Here is a 19500-nt window from a genome sequence, read left to right on the forward strand (position 1 = left end):
CTCTCCGCGGCGCGCTCCTCCCGCGGGAGCTGCGGAGGAGCGGAGCGAGCCCAGCCCGGCTCGGCTCGGCCCAACCCAGCCCAGCCCGGCCCGGCCCAGCCCAGCCCGGCACAGCCCAGCCCGGCCCGGCACAGCCCAGCCCAGCCCAACCCAGCCCAGCCCGCGGCGGGGGCGCGGCTGCCCCGCGGCTGACCCGCCCGCATCACACGAGGGGGCAGCGCGGCCGCTCGCTCTGCCCCGGCGCCCGCCTGCCTTCCCTCCTCTCGCCGCCTCGCCGCAGCCCGGGCTCCGCCGAGTCAAAGCGCGGATCAGGTTCCCTGCCTGCAGTATAAAAATCTCGGCCGGAAAGCTCCGGCGGGAGAGAGAGCAGAGCCGGGCGTGAGGAGCGCAGGGACGCGCGGCGGCACAGGCAGTCGCTGCTCACCGGGGACGGTCGCGGCTCGCCCCTTTCAGCTGCGGGAGAAGAGCTCTTTGCCGCCCCAAGTAAGTCCGAGGCAGCGGCGGGGACTCCCGGGTCTGCCCGAGGGATGGTACCTCCAGCGCTTGTTCCCCCGGGGCAGGGTGGGCAGCGCTTCCCTCGTCCCTGCCGCGGCTCCGGGACACTTGCCCCAGCAGGATGCCGCAGAGGCTGGCCGGCCAGAAGGGGCCGTGGGGCTGGGTGGGAGCAGGGGTGCACCTGAGGGGGACACCTGAGCCCCCGGAGACACCTGGCCGAGGTGGTGGGTGAGGTCTGGGAGTGCCCGGGAGCAGACACGGGACCGCTTTGCCGGGTGGGGAGCGCTGCCGCGGTGCTTCGGTGCCTGGGAGCGTTCAAGTGCCAGCACGGGGTGAGAGGGACAGCGGCGGCCGTGGGTGACGGGACCCAGCGGGGAAGGGAGGCAGGAGTGTTCGGGCAGTTCCGTTTCGAGGGGACAAAGGGACAGCGGAGCGGCAAACCCCCTGCGGGTCCCAGTTACCCTGTGCCAGGAGCGTCCCGGCTGGAACTCGGGAGTTTAAATTGTACCTTCAGACCGAACACTTGGGCTTATATTTTTCTTGGGACTTTGCCTTCTTATCCCTAATTTACTCCTGCTGAAACAACTAAATCTAGCAAGTGCTGATAGATCTGTCTAAAACTGCCGTTGTTAGTTCGTGTCTTCCCCTTCCTCGGGACGGATAGGCTGGGGGAAAAACCTGAGTTAACAACGGTGAAAACACAGTTTCCTCTTTGTAGAACTTGTCTGCGATTCTGCAAATGTTTCATGGTCTCCAGCCTCGGTGCTTCTAACTCCTTACCTGCCTTTCTTCTCTTCTTTTTAAAAGTACAACTTTTCATAGGAGGAAGGTAATCTTCATTCTGCGGGAGCTTATCTGCTCCTTTTACATCTTCCGCTTGGCTGTCGCACCTCTCTTCCACGCTGCCAGTGGCTTTGCCTTGGTGGTGAATGACTACTGCACTTTAACTTAGTGGTACCCTCGGGAGCTGGCTATTAGGATGTACACCTGAGAGACTGGCGGGTTCTTGGGAGCACTGTGGAAATGTTTGTGACAGGAGTTAAATCTTTCTCTGTGACATAACCCTAGAGCTATGGATAGTGGTGTTCTAGCCAGATCCCATTTGCTTGCAATGACTTGTGTTATGGTAGAGGAACATTTTACCTGTGGGTCATCAGCTCTTGAGTTGATGTCCTTTCCTTGTTTTCCCTCTGGGCACTGATTTTTTTTAGCTTTTAGCAAAGCTCAACTTTTTGAACAAGAACTACATGATGTGTGTAACTGACTGTATTAGGGAGAAAAAGGGAAGGGATGGAGAGAAAAAGAGAAGGAAAGTAAAAGTTGTCACAAAGAAATACTTGGTGTGTCCTGAGCAGTGTTCTTGAGCCGATTACGAAACAAATTTAATGTTTATGTGTGTTTGTTTTGTTTTGTTCATTTCAATTTCCTCCCTGAAAAAGAATAAGAATTAAAAAAAAAAATAATTCTGAACTTTTATAACGAGAAATAGTTTAAAGTGAAAAAGGAACTGGTGTATTTGTGACAAAATTTGTTGCTTTGCTGTAGGAAAGAAAATTTGGAAGTGCATGGAGAAGGTACTTCATTGAAGTAAAAAAAAACCCCAAATTCCCATAACTGACCCCAAAAAGCAGCAAAACCAATTCCTGCTGCATAATTTAGCTACTTTTGCTAAAGAGAAGGAATGTGGAGATTTAATAAACTCTTGTCTCCAGGCTGAGCTAAACTCTTCAGTGATTTTTCATGTATGAAGGTTTGGGTGAAACTGAAGGACAGAAACTCACAGACTTTACTCCCGAGTCAGCTCTTGGGTGGGGAAAAAGAGAAGCCAGCAACAAACCTTTCTTTTACAAATGGTAAATATTCGTTTATAGTGTAGAAATGGTCTAAGAAAAACAGGTTTTTTGCAGTTATCCAGATGTCAATCCCCAGTTATTTGAGATGCAGTCTGTGGATGATGTATCCTTGCCAGCAGAAGGTTTGTCTCACTATAGGATTACAAAACATAGTGCTGCTATCCCAGTACCATATGCTTGACACTGGGGACACTTTGGAGGGTTATCTTATTCCTGACACAGCTGTACTGATGGATGTTTTGTGTAGATTAATCTTTCTGCCACAAATGTGAATATTATTACTTAGTGAACTTCCAGCAGTGGCTTCGGCAAGGTACTTTCTTGAAATGTCCTCTATTTCTTCTTGATGATTCTGGGAATGGTTGTTCCTGACTCCTTAGATAACAATTAAAAATAATTCTTTACAGGAGCTCTGAAAATGCATTCATTTAACTCATACTATTTTTTTTCCTGTGTGTGTTGGGTGGTGGTTTTTTTTTTTTTTTTTTTTTTTTTTTTTTTTTTTGTCAAGGAAAATACAATTTATCTAGTGTTATGGTATAACAAGTGTTTTAGTGTAAGACTAGGGCATTAGGGATGGAGCTGGCATGGCTCATTGCTTCTGCTCTGTTCAGGCCCCCTCATTACCTACATTCCCAACTGTGGCATTTTCTGTGGGAATTGGTCTTTAACAATGTATGCTTTGCTTCGATATTTACAACCTCTTGCTGGTCAGTGTATCAAAAGCATTTTCATTTAGAGGATGCATTTCAGGACTTTAATTGAGGAAATCTCTTTGTTCCAGGGCTCCATAATAAACCATACAAAATGCTGTTTTTGAATGAACTAGGTCACTGTAACACGTGCACACATAGAGGGATTCTCATCTGCTCAGGGTAGCGACGCTCGCTTGAGCCATATCCCTGGTGAGCTTGTCCCTGATTTATCCTTCTTGGACTGGCTTGTTCACAGGGAGCTTATGCTGAAAATTCACTGCTGGAGGTCATTCTCCATTCTTGGCATCTCTGGCAGCCTTAAGCTTAAATTGCAGCCTCATTTTCTATCCAATCAATACCACTCTTATGTCGCTGAGTTTCCATGGTGCCCCCAATCTTCTGTCTACATATTGATGTCTGACAGCAGGAATAGCATTCTGTGTCGCTATATATACTTACTAAACCTGTCAAAACTATTTAGGGTCTGTCACACTAATTTATATCCATATCCTGATATTATTTGTATCTGTTGAGCTTTGACTGATGGAACTTGCTGCACTAAGGAATCGGCCCCAACAATGCACTCCAGGGATGGCTCAAGGGATGGATGTTTTGAGAAAGGGGAATAAGACTCTCTTCTAGAGTAGCTGGGGTAGTCTAGAATCCTTTGAGCACAATGGAGTTATTTTGAAAACATTCAAGTCTCAATGGCTCCAAGTTAATGCTTTGGAAATCATTCTTCATTGTGCTGCTCTGAATGCACAGAGGGTCCTCTCCAGTGGAGCTGTGGAGAGGGAAATAGAAAAGTGGGCATTGTCAAGTGCTCAATGTGGGGAGTTCGGGGAAATTTGAGTCAGTTGTCTGACATCAATTTCTTCAGCAGAAGCACTGTGGGCAAATGGAATTAGAGGAGCCAGCAATGTCTTCTGTAATGTGGATGTTTTTGTTTTACTACAATGACCCACAGAGCTGAGTTGTTGTGTAAGAAATGGTATGGTGGTGTCTCTGTGGACTGACACAACATCAGTGAAACCAGATTTAGAAAAGGCACATCTTCTTTATATCACTAAATTTGTTGCACTGACAACTTGTTACTCATGTCAGCAGTGTTACTAAATAGAAACCATATATATATTTAAAAAATTAAATATGCTTGGCAAATTGTTGATTTTAGATTGAAAAGAAGTGGTCATCAGCTGAAGATCTCTTTAATCCCACTACCTTTAACATGAGCTTGATCCAACCCATAAAATAAGAGTTGGCAGTCAGTATGGAATTTGCTTCTTAATATTTTTGTTGTTCTGAGTTGCCAAAAGAAGTGATCTGGTGATGCCAAGTTCATCAGTACTTTTCAGGCTCTCTTTAGGCTCCTACAGTTTTTTTCCCAAGTGAAAAATAAGGACCCTAAAGACTTAAAAGGACATGTTGCAAGTTCAGTTTGTTTTCAGCATTGTTTCACCTTACCATGGTAGAAAGGGTCAGCAGGACTTTCAGCAGGACTTCATCTGACTAGACACTCTCTTGGCCAGTATGTCTCACCTCCTTTCATTCCAAGGAACAGAATCACTGTGCCATTTAAAATATATGGCTCTACCTTCCGCAGTGGCACTGTGATGATTTTCTTTTTTTCAAACTTTTTTATTTGCTTCCTTGTCTATATGTGTGGGAGTGACTTTTGAAAAACTGTAGTCATCTTGCAGACTGCTTGTTCATGTCTTCCAGGCTGAAGATTGAAAGAACACAGCTGTAGGCAGTTTGATGGGAGATGAGAAGGGGGAATGGGAATGTAATAAAAGAGAGCTGTATTACTGATAAAGCCAGAGGATTTTCACCCTCACCATCTCTCTACTCCGAAGAGTCCTTCCTAGCCTTCCCAGAGTGGCACATTCTGGTTTCAATGGGGATGACCTCTGGAGGTGAGGAGATGAGCTAACTATATCTGAGGCAAAATTCAGTTCCATTACATTAAGAAAAATGTATTAATGTGTTATTTTGGGCCTTAGGAGCACATTGGTTGGCATGTGCCACTGATGGCATGGCAGCTACAGCAGAGGGGTAAAGACTTCTAGAGCAGAAGAGGGTTACAGGAGTTGGGTATTTTCAGATAAAAATAGTCTTTGAAAATAAATAGTGCCTGGGGCTCCTGCATACTGCCATTTAGTAAACTGCAAAGTTCAGTTTTAAACTGGGCCTTTCTCCTTTGAGGCCTGCCAGCACTATTTCAGAGCTCATTAAATGTTTCACAAGAGCATTATAAAAATCTTCCTTCCTCATTAGTCTCTACACAGTTTCAGCATAGCTTGGACCTTGTAAACATCCCCTATTTAGTTGTGGATGAAACCATCATCAAATTGCTGTGGGGAGGGAAGAAAAAGAGGAGGAATTCCCCAATACCCCAGTCTAAATCTGTTTTTTGACACTTGTCTACAGGTAGCTAACCACATAAATGAAACAGAATTTTTGCCATCTTCAAGCAATATTTTTGGAGGAATTCCCTGTCTGTACAGGGAAAAAAAAACTTCTCAAGAGTAAAACTAGACAGAACAATTGGGAGGGAAGACAAGACTGGATGGGCTCTGCTTTCCTTCCAAAAGCCTCATCTACATACCTGGGCTGGTGCTCAGATATTTTAGGGAGGCTGGTCCAGCTGAGTGGAGACGGGCACAGGACTGTGAGGAGGAGCTAGACTGTTGCTTAGGCTGGAGTGCAAAATTGGTCTTGATCTTCTGAACTTGTTAAGGCACAGAGACAACTCTGCTGTCATCTTCATCTGACTTTCCTAATTGCATCTACCTGTTGACTTCTCTAACGATTAAAAAGGAAAAAAAAAAGATAATTTGACTCCATGGATACATTGGAATTCCTTGTGTGTTGACACAAACAGTAAATATATATGTATCTGTGGAAGCCAGACTGTCCGTGCACAGATATAACTGAATTGACTTCTCAGATTCAGTTCCAGTGGATATCAGGCACAAAACCTGTTTTGTTCTCCTTTTTTTTTTTTTTTTTTTTCTCCTCAGAGCCATGCAAACAATGACATTAGTTTCATAACCAACTAAAGATGATATGTTTCTTTCCATTTAAGGCTTCCTTGTTTCTACTGGATTACTAGAACAACAGATTCATTTATGTATGTATTTGGTTTTTTTAGCTCTACTCCTCATACATCATGTATCTTGAAGTGCAAAGGATACTTAGTAGTGCAATGCAAATGTATGCACCCATCTGTAGCCAACAACAGAAGGCTCACAGTCTGTAGCATATTTTCTTGTGATAGGAGCATCCAAAATGTGCTTAATATATTGTTTAAGGGTATTTGTTGTAGCAAAAACTTTGTTTTTAAAGATAACTATTTTAGGTGTTCTGTCTTTTTTTTTTTTTTTTTAGCAGGTTTACGACATGTGAGCAGCAGTGGGAAGAATGACATGGTCTCAAAATGCCCATTTTAACATTTCTGTAATGCTCATTTTAGGTACTTTGTCAGATGGTAAGGGATGGATCTCTTAAGGAAGATTTGTTGTCTTTGAAAGTAAGATAGGAATTGATTTAGAAATAGCCTTGGTAGAAAGAAGGCAGTTCTGATATGATGGTATCTGTGCTATGGTGTTACAAAGTCACAACTTGCTTTCAGATGACCAAGCTTTTTCCATTTCAATATTTAGTTCTTTTTCAGCTCACTAGAAATCATATTCTTCCTGTCTAGAAGAGATTAATATTTAACCAGGCACACATCCTCCAAACATTATTCAGGCAAACTTGATGCTTCAGCAAGAGCTTCATCAGAATAAGGAATATATAGTTCACTCTAAGATTGAGAAAGAGTACCTCCTCCTTTGTTTTGGCAACAAATTCTTCAAAATAAGACACAAATGCCCTATAATGCTGCTAAATGGTTGTGACTCTTCTTGTGCTTCTTGCAGCAAAATCTCATTGCTTCCATTGAAAGTGTCTTTGGAGTGAAGCATCTTTTAGTAAATTAGAGATAATATATTATTCTGATATTCTGCCTTAAATCTGATAGAAAAACACTTTGTTCCTTTAGTTTACACAATAAAAAATACATGTTTAAAAGTAGCCTCCCTCCACCCCCCTATCACATTGAACAGAAATAATTTGAAGTTCTTTTTCTGCCTAGGGTGGTTTCACCTGGAAAACCAACCGTTTACTGTAGGGATTTAGCTTGCTTTTTGGTGCTGAAAAGCCCCTGAGATGCTGTGGTTGCTCCCCAATGGCTTGTGCCACCTGAGTGCCTGGTTGTTTGCTTGGATTGCTGCCTTCCCAGAGGCTGGAAAGATATTTTCCTTTGTGTAAGAGTCACTTGCTTTTATTAGAAGCCTGTCTGGCTGCAGCTGATATGCGGTAGGGACGGGTGGATGGAAAAAAATCTACTAGCCAACAGATAGGATTTTCAGCAGTCTTCCAAAAATGCTGCAAGCTTTGATTCAGGAACTTCATGTCATTTCACTTAGTAAATCCTCACTTTGCTAAGCTGTCCCTTCAGCCGCGTTTCTTGTTCGATTTGCGCATTGTCAGACGCTTTTACTAATCTCTGTAGTTGATGTTTGCTTAAGTGATTATTTGGCAGGAGCGTGTGAGCAGGCGTGTGTGTGTGATTGCTGTTGGCATGGCAGTTGGTATGATATGGCATTTGCATACTTGTTCTGTGCTCTGGGCCTCCTCCTCTTCTAGGCTTATTTATGCAGCAGAAGGATAAAAAAACCTGCCCACAAACCAAACCAAAAGCCCCTGCAAACCAAATCAGAAACCCATGTCGGAGCTGATTATGGTACAATGATCCTCTGGCCTGTTTGACCAGAGATCTGCAGAGTTTAGAGGAGCCTGAAGGTTGCTCTCATTTTCCTTCTAGTACTAATCCCAGATAGACCATCCACCAGCAGAGGATTTGTAAAGAGCTGCAGGGTTTATGGGCTGCCTAAGTAGGGGTATCTGATCTTTGCTGTGCTTGCAAATACTATGGGATACTGTATTTATGGAGTGGTAAAGAAGAAAAGGCAAACACCTTCGTATTTGTTAGCTCAAGAGTCTGTCACGTGGGTTTTAGTTTGTATTTTGGACTCATTAATATTTAGTGGTCATTTGGATTATAGGTGTATGTGTTCTAAGAGGCGCCGTTCTCTTCTTTCCATCGCTTCCAATTTGAGCTGTAGCCTGAGTGTGTCTTGTGCATTGCTGGAACATCTTTATGGGCTCTGAGTTACCTCACTGAGAACAGTGGGATTTACTTAGAGTAAATGTAAAAGTGCATGTGAAATCTTTCCTTGATGCAAATTTCATATATAAATTTAACATAATTAGTGGAACTTAAGCTATCTGATGACCTGATATGTTCAGGTCTATGCCCTTTGTGAGTGGGTGGGATGAAAGCTCTTATGAAAAGTTTTGTAGCAATACATTTACCATTGGGCCTTTGACAGCTTCACTTGGTATATTTCTGGAGACCTGTTTAAGCATGAGCTGCTCTTCTAGAAATTCTTTTTAATTGGTAGAGTCAAGCTAATAATGAACTGTGTTTCTCCTCCACTTTCCAATATGAACTGCTTCTATTATTTTGTGTTAATAACCATACTTTTCCAAGGCAGAGTCGGGGCCATATGGGTGCTTACCCCCTGGCCAAACCTGGCGCCAAGCTGGTGCTGTGAAGGTTCTGAGCTTATCCTGATGAGAGGTGGAGGCTGCCATCTTCCTGCTGGGATCAGCCCTTGGTTTTGTCTCTGAAGGGAGAAATCTTCTGGGCTTAACATCTGAAATGTTTCGTAAAGTTGGCTGAAATCAGAAATGTAGGAGAGAAGGGAACATTTTCTCTCTCTCTTTGTAACTACCTGGAAAATTTGCCATGTTTTCATGATGGAAAAAAAAATTCGGAAGTTCAAAAAGAGATGGGAATGGGAGGAGAAGTGTGTGAGCTTCCTGTTCTTACTCATTGATCCAGAAACATTATTTTGAACCTGGTTTCAAAAATATTTGTAGGCACTTCCAGTATTTTGCTACTGAGTTAACATTTACAAGCACCTTTTCTTTCTTGGTGGTACAGTGTCCTACATGGTCCTGGCCTTTCTTTGGCTGCTTCTCTGTGCCCAAATACAGCACCTCTGTACTGGTTTTCCCAAAGGGTGAGAGCTTTTGAGAGCAGTGGTAGGCTGAATACTGCCATACAAGAAAAGGACTTAAAAAATAAAGGTGGCATCTTACAGCATCTACTTTGTTCGTTTAGTTGCTATGTACTGTATTTTAGTTTGAATTATTTACGATTGTGTCTGCAAGTCCTTTAAATAAGAGCCCCTCTTTCCTGTGCTAACCACAACCGTAGGATGAGTGGGTATGGCAGGCATGTGTTTTTATAGAGGAACAGAGAGAGATGTGTGGAGACTTTGCCCTGACATCATGCTTTACACACACCCCAAAAGCAGGTCTCTGCTGGGAGAAACTTTAAAAAATGTAGGGATGCATAGCAAAAATGTGTTAGATAACTTTAGACTTATGAATTGTGCAACATGTACTGTAAATGACAAGTTCGCATCTTTATGCATTGACACTTTCAGCATATGCAATAAGGCTCTGATTCCAGTTGGGATTTTACCAACTGAGATTTCTCAAGTAATTGTGGATGGGAATTTCTTGTCTTACTTAAACTGCAACAAACAAAAAACTCAAAGCAGGAGAAATCTGTGAAGTGTAAATTATCTGTCTTAAGTCAAGAAAAATTGAGGTTGAAATATTTCATCTAAGGCTTATTGAAATGGAAATTTTTGTGTTACCGAATCCATGATTTTGGGCGAGTGGAATTCTGGTTTGTATCTGAGCACTTCTATCACTTAATGGGCATTGAGAGAATGGAAACAAGAACTTAGCCTACATATGAGACAGACACATTGGCTACAGTAAGCTCTTCATGATGCCCTGTGATGTCCAGCTCATGCTCTTCATTAGGTCATTTTTATGATCATGGTGTCTCAGAAATAAGTGCTACAGAATATAGCAGTGGGCAACGAGGAGCATTTTCTCAAGTTTGTCCTTTCCTGATCCATTTAAAATTTTCTTCAAAGTGTACCTTTGAGAATTAGAATCTTAAGTGTAGTATTTGTAAACATTTTAAACAGTTGTGATAATTGAGTTATGATAAAGTTGTCTATTTACAAAATAATTGTAAACAGTTGAAATAATTTGTAATTGCTATTTCTAATAATTGCTACTATTATTGTAGAATTGAACAAAAATAGAAGTTTTATTTCATTTTTTCCCCCCAAACTTGTGCGTGTCCTTTTCAATTGCTTCAAAGGACAGGGTATTTTGGTATTTTTTTTCTTTTTTATTTATTTTTATTCTCCCTGTATAATCATAACTTTTGTTGTAAAAAACATTTTAGCCTTTGATCAGTGCCCTTAGCAGAGAATAAGCTTGTTTTTCATTGCCTGATGCAAAGTGTGATTGGTATGCAATGTAAGGGATATTTTTTTAATCTCATTTGTATCTGTCTTCTATTCCTTCAGGTTTAAATATATATTCTAGGCCTAAATACTTTTTGGAATAGCAGAACTTCCAAGCTGCAGCTGCTGATCCCATGTGAACTCTGCTTTCCTTGCTCAGATTCCTGTATGGGCCCAGCTTTGCTGCCTTGCAGAGCTAAACTATCGAAGGCAGAAAGTGCTTCTGTAGCAGCAGCTGGGTTAGTCTGTGAATTAGACCTGGATTTTCCCAAGGCATGGACCATTTTCTTCAGTCCAATTGTAAAAGATTTGAAAGTGGATGGCAGAGTGTGGGTTGAGTTCTGTAAAACCAGGCTTATGTGGATTTCTTAAAACTCTTCACAAATAGTGTTCACCTTCCTTAGCTTAAATGTGAACAGATCCAGAGGGGGGTTTCCCCTGGGCAGATTAGCCACAAGCAATCTGTTTTGGTTTTGAAGATATATTTTCATTACTCTGAATAGGTGAGGTTACCTGAATCTTAATTTCGAATTCATGTATCTATAATGTCCTTATTTTCATAACCTCAACTTGTCTCTGCTTTAATCTCTCTTCTATTTAAACAGTGCAGTAGGTCACCTTTCATAAATATTACACATTCCCTCATGTTTCTCATTTTCAGTAGCCTTTTACAGCCCCATGCCTAGTTCTAAATCAACAGAATATTTCAGTTTATTTCTAAGTGTGGTTACATTTCATGCCCTTATTTTAGCAATCACATTTAGCTGAATTTTAACCCAACATTCTCTAATTTTCCTCAGTCAAACTTTTTTTTCATATTACAGCTTGCAATTTTAGAAGTGCTGCTTCAAAGTTTTGTCTACTCTGAAATGACTCTTTTGCTAACTACAGGGATGTGACATCATCTGTCTTCAGGACTTTCTTGATGTACAGAAGTTAGTTCAGTAGTGACTGGAAGCAGATATATATATATGTATATATATGTATATATATGTATATATATGTATATATATGTATGTGTATATATATATATATATATATATATGTAGTTTGTGGGGTTTTTTCCCCATTAGACTTAAATATGTCTGTGGTGAATTTTATCTGGTATTTGTGCTGTCCAGTTGCCTGGATAGTTGTGAGAACAAGGATCCTCAGATCCTCATACTGTTGACTAACACCATATTATATGGGCAGTGTGTGTTTTGTGGCCTTGTTTTCCATTCTTCCTATCAGATACTTCACAAATGCCTTCTGCAACACTGGTCCTAGGCAGGATTTCAGGTGCTAAAACATCTCCCTTTTGTATGAAAAAATTATTATTGTTATCCTGGAAGTCTCTGTTCCTTGACTAATATTGAAAAAGTGACAGTTACCCCTTGTCACAAGATGATAAAGCTCTCCTAACAGTCTCAAAGTCTTTGAAAATCTGAACAATTTACATCTAGTAAAAAATAGCCAGGATATGGTTTTGAAACCTTTTTGTAGGTTAGTGTGTTGTCATTTGTAGGTTATGATTTATCATTGTTAAAAATGTGCTTTTTTAGAATTCTCTAGTTTGTGGGGCTCCTATTTCAGGCTAGCTGGTTTACTTTTGCCTTTAACTGACTTTTCTCAGCTCTGGAAATGCAGTTTAGTGCAATCAAATTTCTTAAGTAGTTTTTCTCATTTGCTTTATTTTATTTCTCTTAACTCGGTCTGGCAGTTCTGCCTCAAGTTCTGTACTTGTATAACCCTGGGGCATCTATCTCCCTTCCCTGCTCTGAGGTGAAAACTGAAGCAGGGGAGCCATTTAACTTCTGTGCAATCTCTCTTTTTGCCCTCACTGACTCTGCATCAGGAGAGTCTGCAGGACCCACTGGCTCTTCTGGAGTTCCAGTCTCCCGTGTGCTTAAGGAATGCCTTATTACTTGTCACTATACATTTGTTTCCTTGTTCTTCAGCCTTGCTCTTGGACCTCTTAATCTCCATTTTACATTTCACCTGCCAAAGTTGTTCTCTCCTATTAGTTTCACTTGGGCTGCATTCCCATTTTCTTTCTCTTAAAGATATTCTGCGAGTGAATAAATTCTTAAACTGCATATGTGAAGTAATTTTGTTTTCTTTTTTTTTTCCTGACTGACCAGAAGTATCATCAGTGATTGCACTTTGGCATAATTTCAGAATATCTGTGCTCATTCTTGGCATGCTTTTTGAAAGGATAGCTGTCAAGGAACAGAAAGAAGTGACTCCCAGATTCTCTGATTTCTAAAACCTGATTCTCTTAGCACTGATAGTGACCTCCCAGTCATACACCAGAATCAGGCAGTAACTGTGATGTGAAGATTTCAAATGACTGTGAGAGAATTCTGTGTTTACATCCTGTGGAAATGTATCTGAACTGTTGCAGTCCTCACTTTAGAAATAAGTCTAGAAACAGCCCTAGTTCCTTAATCAATTCCTTTTGATTGTTTGGGGCTTACTCATTGTATATTTCCTTTCTGCAATCTTCAAACTAACTGCCACCATGTGAGCTAGTTACACTGACAAGAAATCGTTTATAAAAATTATCCCACTTTCACCTTTATGGAAAATGGTTACACTATCATTTGATCACTGACTATTTCACATTGATCAGCCCTGGTCTCAGTTGGAGGCTTGTATATTATCATCCTCAAAACTGCAGCTCAACAGTTCTAGTTGGAAACTCTCCCCTCCTGTACCTCCCTGTGAGGAAAGCCTGAAAAAAACCTATTTGTCCTTCTGCCTTCTTACTCCTTAGCTGGTATGTGTGCAATATTGTATGTTTTTGCCTTTTCAGAAGAATTCCGTCTAAGCATTTTAACTAAAAGCCTGATCCAAATTATCTAAAGGCCCACCAAAGAAACTAAATGTATATGTAAATTTATAGATGTATATAGGCTCATTTGTTTGTGATTTAGATTGGCTGTATAAGTTAACAATTTTTGGCCTCCTTGTTGTGGGGGGATGTGTTTTTTGTTTTCTTTTTAAATTAACAGCTAGGTAAACTGTCAGGAAGTTGTTAGTGATATTAGAAATGTGAGCTAATTGTACATCTAATTTATTGCCCCGATTCTTTTCAGCTGTGGCAAATGAATGACTCTTTGAAAACAAATATATTGTCAGAAGTGAAATGTCCTGTGCAAACTACCCATTTTCCCTTAAGTCTGACTGTGTTCAGTTTATCTGATGCTGACTTAGTCTCCATGCATCTCACAGAAAATTATTTTAATATTAACTTCTCATAGTAACACTTATACTTCTAAAATGTCTTTCATTTAACTCCTAGAATTATTTATATTATTTGCAAAATTGATGTTTACTCCCTTCTCTTTTCCCCCTTTCTAATTCCTATTATGGAAAATTAAGTCTTGGTAAGTTGAGGTTGTGGGTACTTTAATGTTATTACCTTTTAAGTGTGGATTCCCAAAGCAGCTCCTTTTTGAAAGAGAGGAAGCTTTTGTTTCAGCCTTCATTTTGGAGCTATCCTGCATGCTCAGCAGTGGTGGGGAGGGCAGGGCTTGGACATCTGCCACTGTGCTTGCTCCTCAGCAGAAGGTCATGCACAACCCTTTCCCCAGGTTGCATTTCTCTGCACAGATGGAACAAGAGGGATGGGACAGTAGTGTCTTCTCACTAGCTGATGTCACAGCAAGCAGTCTCAAAACATCTCTGTGCATTTTTTTTTTTCTGTTTTGATGCATGCCAGCATCTTTTTAGCAGAAGAAAATCAACTTATGCAAACATATGCCAAGAGCAGGAAGGGAAGGCTATTTGATCAGGAAGTATGAAATGGGCTTGTCTTTAACAGTTGGTTTTCTTTCTTTGTGCTACTGGAACAAGATTTATAGCAGTGATAGTAATCTCAAAGGTCACCTAAGCCATTTTAAATTCAAATCTTCGCAGAAAAGCATCTGTAAAGGAATATATGAAGAGGAAAGATGTAATTGTTAGACTGAGCTAGGCAGCACTGACACGTTCTTCCTTTTCAGCAAACTGGTGTTTGCAAGTTAGGTGCACTGCCACTTGTCAGCCCTGTCCCTCAGCATTTCCATATAAGCCTGTTAACTGGATTGGCCTGGACTTAAGAAAGAGCTCATTCCTAATCTTGATGAGCTCAAGTGGCTTCTATGGAGGGTGCTGTGCATGGGCACACTGGCTTAGTGTTCCTTGCCATCATGTGAGTCACTAAATGCGTTACAGGTTTTGCTGCGACACACACAGTACCAGGAGTGACAGAAGCCAACTGAGGTTGCAGATAACCTCCTACTTCTAAAGGTGGAGCTTTTATAACATTTTCCCACCGTGCCTCTGAGTGTAGCAAATGAAGCGGTGACAACAAATAGCTTTTACTTAAAGTCAGTCATTGTTTAGGTGGAACTTGAGGAAAAACATGCCTGGTTTTAATGGTGCTTCACTGTGCAAAGGCTTTGGAAGTGAAATAAAAAAAATCCTTTCTTAATAGCACACCTGTGTTGGACATCTAGCTGCTAACGCCACTACACTGAACTGCACAGTTAGAGGATTTGTGAAAGGGGGAAGAATTTAAGTGTGCTGATCAGAATTCAGTGGAAATGTTGTTGTCATATCACAGAATGCCAGCCTCCTGGGACTGGAGTGAGCCTTCAGCTTGGTCTGGTGGGATTGGTCTGTGGGATTTGGTGACCCTGTTAGCACAGCAGTAGGGTGTTCTCTGCTGCTCTTGTGTTCACCACAGCTCACGCAGCATCCAAGATGCTGTCTTATGGTGTGCTTTCCCATGTGTGTGCTTTGCAGGCTTACAGCATCTCTGTGAGATCCCAGAGAAACCTATTATTGATCCCATTTTCCTCTCTTCCTGTGTGTATGGTGGAGCACACAGCAACTTAGGTCAGAAGAAGTCAGAATGTTCTGGACAAATTAGTTTCTCTGCAGTTGAAAGAGCTTTTCACTGTAAAATGGAACACAATGTCCTTTGGGGTTAATAAAATGTGCACGTAGAAAATTTGGAAATGTATGGTAGCAGGAGACAGTCTGAGAGCAGTTCCTATTTGCTGTCAAGAATGCTGAGTGAGTGTTCATCTTTTAACCCAGTAACTCCAGGACAGCTGAGCTCTAACTGTGGTTTGTATGAGTTGTTTGGTGCACAGGGACTAACGTAGTTACTGTGTATTTTCAGTTATGACATGTTTTGGTGTGAGAATTTCCAAGTGGGAGTTGGGCGTAGTGGCTAAAATGTGCTTGACCCAATTTGGTGCAACTTCAGCATCTGCCTGTTTGGAGGCTGGGTTGGTTTGGAGCTGGGGAGGCTCCTAAAGAGGTAGAGACCTCTCAAACCATTTGACTTTGTGATTCCCAGAACATCCAGCATAGCTGGAAAGGCAGATGAAGATGGTGTCCAAGAAAGGACCAAAGAAAGAGATGAAATAATTACACATTATGGTCCCTGGAATGTAAGGGTAAGTGGGGGTAGTATCAGACTGCAAAGGAAATCAGAGGCAGAGCTTCTTCAGGGCCTTCCCCAGGCGTGAGCTGGCTGGTGTGATGGCAGAAAGTTTGCAGACTCTTTGAGGAGGTTGATGTTGTGGTGCTCCTCAGAAGCCTGGGTGTTCAATAGCATCCCTTCCCCACTTTCCAGTCACACAGGCTGCATAAGATAAAACTCCAGGACCTTGGATCGGTCTGGCGAAATCCAGCCAGCCATTGTGAGTGTGGTTAATTCACACCGTTGCCACAGAAGACAGAATGGATCTTTGAAACAAATGTGGTGGTGGGGGTAAACCCATCAATCATGTGAATGCTGCTTTACAGTAATTCACAACTGCAGCTTTTCTCTCCAGAAAGGGCTGGCCGAGTCCGATCAATCCCTTGGCTCTCAAATGGGTCTCAGCAGGCAGTAGCTTGCTCCTTGTGGGTTTGTATGTACATGAAAGCCCACTTTATATTAACTCTGTGGAATAGTATTTCTCCCTCTCTCTAAACCCCTTAGCACTAATTCAGTGTAATTATACTCACTGAATACAGTACTGACAGCCCCACTCCTCCCCCTTTCCTGTCAGGATATTTGCCTAAAAATCGCTAGATGAAGAAAATCCAAAACAATGATGGGATTTTTTGTTCTGGTCTTCTGCATAGGTTTTTTATTATTTGAATGTAACCTGATGGTCATACTTCTGAGTATTTTCTTTAAAGCTGAAGACTGAAAACACATTTTAATTTTTTTTTCTTTTAAAAATTAATGAAGAATTAGACTTTAATCTATAAGAAAGATGTTAAATATTGCAAAAGCCATTTCTAACTGAGCATTGGAGTAATTATTAACAGTCTGAGGCTGCTGAGGACCTCTTTCTAGCTTTCTGGAAAGAGGGAAAGATGTCCAAAAAAGGCAGGGAGCCTCTTTCCACCTGTTCCTTTTTGTATTTATGTCTGTGTCTTAGGGTTGGGTGACATTTTCCCTGTCATGTTTCAATGCTGAAAAAAATGATGCAAGTGGCTTAGCACAGCATGTTTTAGTCCTTTTTATCTCCATATGTATGAATGAAACTTATGTAGTGGAAATATCTGGAAAGCAGTGATTAAAAAGGATTTTAGGGGGTCACAGGAACCAGGAATTGGCAGATGAGCTCTGAATGTAGTGCTGTGGAGAAAAATTTAAAACCAAATCTTAGGTATATGCCTGAGAGGGTCAGACCATGGTGATGGTGGAGATGCCAGGATAAGGCATCCTATATTGGTGTCAACATTTTCAAAAGATGCAAAAGAAATAAATGGAAACAAAGGAAAAACTCTTCAGCAAACTAGTGCCTGGAGAAAGTTTGCTCTGCAGATTAAAAGAGCTTAGTCTGCCTGACAAACTCAAGAAGAACAGATAACCACATTATAAATATCTCCTAGGGAAAAAAAAATGCAAGTACTGAAGGCCTCTCTTAACTTGCTGGGGAAAGCTATGATAAGAAAAATTCAATTACAAACTAATTTACTATATTACAGTGCTGATGGTGCAAGGCAGGATGATCATTTCACAAAAGCTTTCCTTAGAAGGCAGTGGATCTCTCATCTTACAAAGTGTAAATGGCAAATGTGGAGTTGTGGATACCAGATGATTGGTACAAGGAAAACTTGGGGCTTTTGCATAAGAACATCCATTTTGTCTTGACAGAAGAGTTTTTCTCAGCTTCTCAGAGGTGAAATGTGGGCAGGTCAGGGAAGCAGAAGTTGTGTTTTAAAAGATAGCAAATGTGTCCTGCTTTAGCAAGTAATTGAGTTCTCTTTTTAAGTGTAATATGCAAATACTGTAATTTAGGTGCCAATTTGCTTCCTACAAAGGCTGTGACATGTTGCAAGTCACACCTCTTGTGTTGCCCTTTATCATATCAATTTGTAACTTGGCTCCTGCAAACCTAGAGAAATAGAGTCAAACATTATGAGAAAAGCAGAGGGAACAGAGAAAGATGCATCATAGAAACTAAAAAGGCCAGGTTGGGAGGTCATTTACTAGCAAAGTAGAGAGTTGCTTACTCTTTCCTTTCTAGACGTATTTTGGTTGTTGGTAGTTTTTTCTGTATTCTGTTTTTTCTCCTGCTTACTTTGTCTTTTTGGAATGCTAGCTTAAGTGCATGCTTTCCTTTCCAATCAAGAGATATTTTCTTGACAGCAGAGGGGCAGGCCACAGCCCTTATTCCTGAAACCCAGCTACTGAGACACAAAAGAACTCCATCTTTCTCTCTTCAAGTCTCACCTATATGAAGCTTCCTAGAAAGGTGAATCTGAATGAGAAAAAACATGCATTTCTGAGTTAGGTGGACTGTGTTTAGGTAGGGTGGAGGAGGTCTCAGCTTTATAGGCTTCCTTTGCTCATGGGAGCATCACATGATTTTTCTGGTTATGTTGATAAGCCAGTTCTGTTTCCAGAATCAAGGGAAATGCTGATTTTCCTCTCATTGAGAAGAGCGAAGAAGCTTAGCAGCTTTGAACTCCAGTTCAATCTGAGCACTGGCTAGTGCTATAATAAATGGCTGGCTTCATTTAAGAAGATTCTGAAACATCAAATACCAAGCAGGAATTGCCCAAATGAGAAAATTTGTTTGTTCCTCTCTGAGAATACGGAACTGTGCCAGTCCTTAAATTGTGTAATACAACTTGGGTGCCAGTCCTTAAATTATGTCATACAACTTAGGTGGGGAGGACATGGGGCAAGAAAGCAGGAGTTGTAAGCCTATGATGTGGAAGGTGGTTATACATCAGTTCCAGAGACCTTGGACCAGCCTCTGTTCCTGCTTTGTTATACACAAGGATCATTCTCCTGAGTGAGCATTAGGACCCATTAGGACCCTTTTGTTTTTTCTCTGTGATTAATTTTGCCTGTTTTGATGATTGTGTTGATCTAGTGGTACTATCTGGTGATTCAACTTCAAAAGGCTGAAACTTTAGGCTGAAAACTTTGGATAGAAGTGCCAGGATTGGGCCAACCTGGGTTCTGTGGAGTGGCAGGAAAGTAATTCTGGATTTCTAGAGCTGATGAGATATTTATTCTCAAGCTTTACACAGGTAGCTTCTCCTATTGCTACAAAAGTTGTGTTGTTTAGGCCAAGGGATCTTAATTTTTGAACTTTCTTCTGTGAGCAGTTGGCTAGGTAGCAAACTTCCTAGCACAGGAGAGGACATTCGTTTAAACAACACACACAATAAGTGTTACCAGAGCCAGATAACTACAGATAAGCAGGCAGCTTGATGAGATTAGGAAGGCAGCAGTAGATACCACAAACAGAGGCATAATACACTATGAGCTATTCAGATTAGCTCCTAAAATCCTTAAACAGACTTTACTGAACTGTGCCTGGTTGAATTGTTCTCTCGTGGGACACTGTGTTTGGATTTGTGTTGCTGACACAGAAGAACCATCCATGCTCTCTTTTGAATAATTGTGAGTTCCAAGGCTGAGAGTTCAAAGCCTGGAGCACACTGAATTGGGGAAAATGCAGCCAGGAGCTGGTGCTCTTGATGAACAGATGGTGACCCAGAAAGCTGTCTGCT

At 41.4% G+C, this 19500-nt stretch overlaps 1 protein-coding gene across 1 annotated transcript in view; it reads left to right on the plus strand.

Annotated features, from left to right (window-relative positions):
- The first annotated feature begins 356 nt into the window (after positions 1-356).
- Positions 357-19500, plus strand: part of PTN (pleiotrophin) — a 69408-nt gene continuing 50264 nt past the window's right edge. Inside the window, exon 1 of the mRNA XM_021551962.4 lies at positions 357-483. The gene's annotated coding sequence lies outside the window, so the exon portion shown is untranslated. The remainder of the gene's footprint in view (positions 484-19500) is intronic.

Source organism: Lonchura striata, chromosome 1A (assembly GCF_050655825.1).
Source record: "Lonchura striata isolate lonStrDom1 chromosome 1A, ASM5065582v1, whole genome shotgun sequence".
Taxonomy (NCBI): Eukaryota; Metazoa; Chordata; class Aves; order Passeriformes; family Estrildidae; genus Lonchura; species Lonchura striata.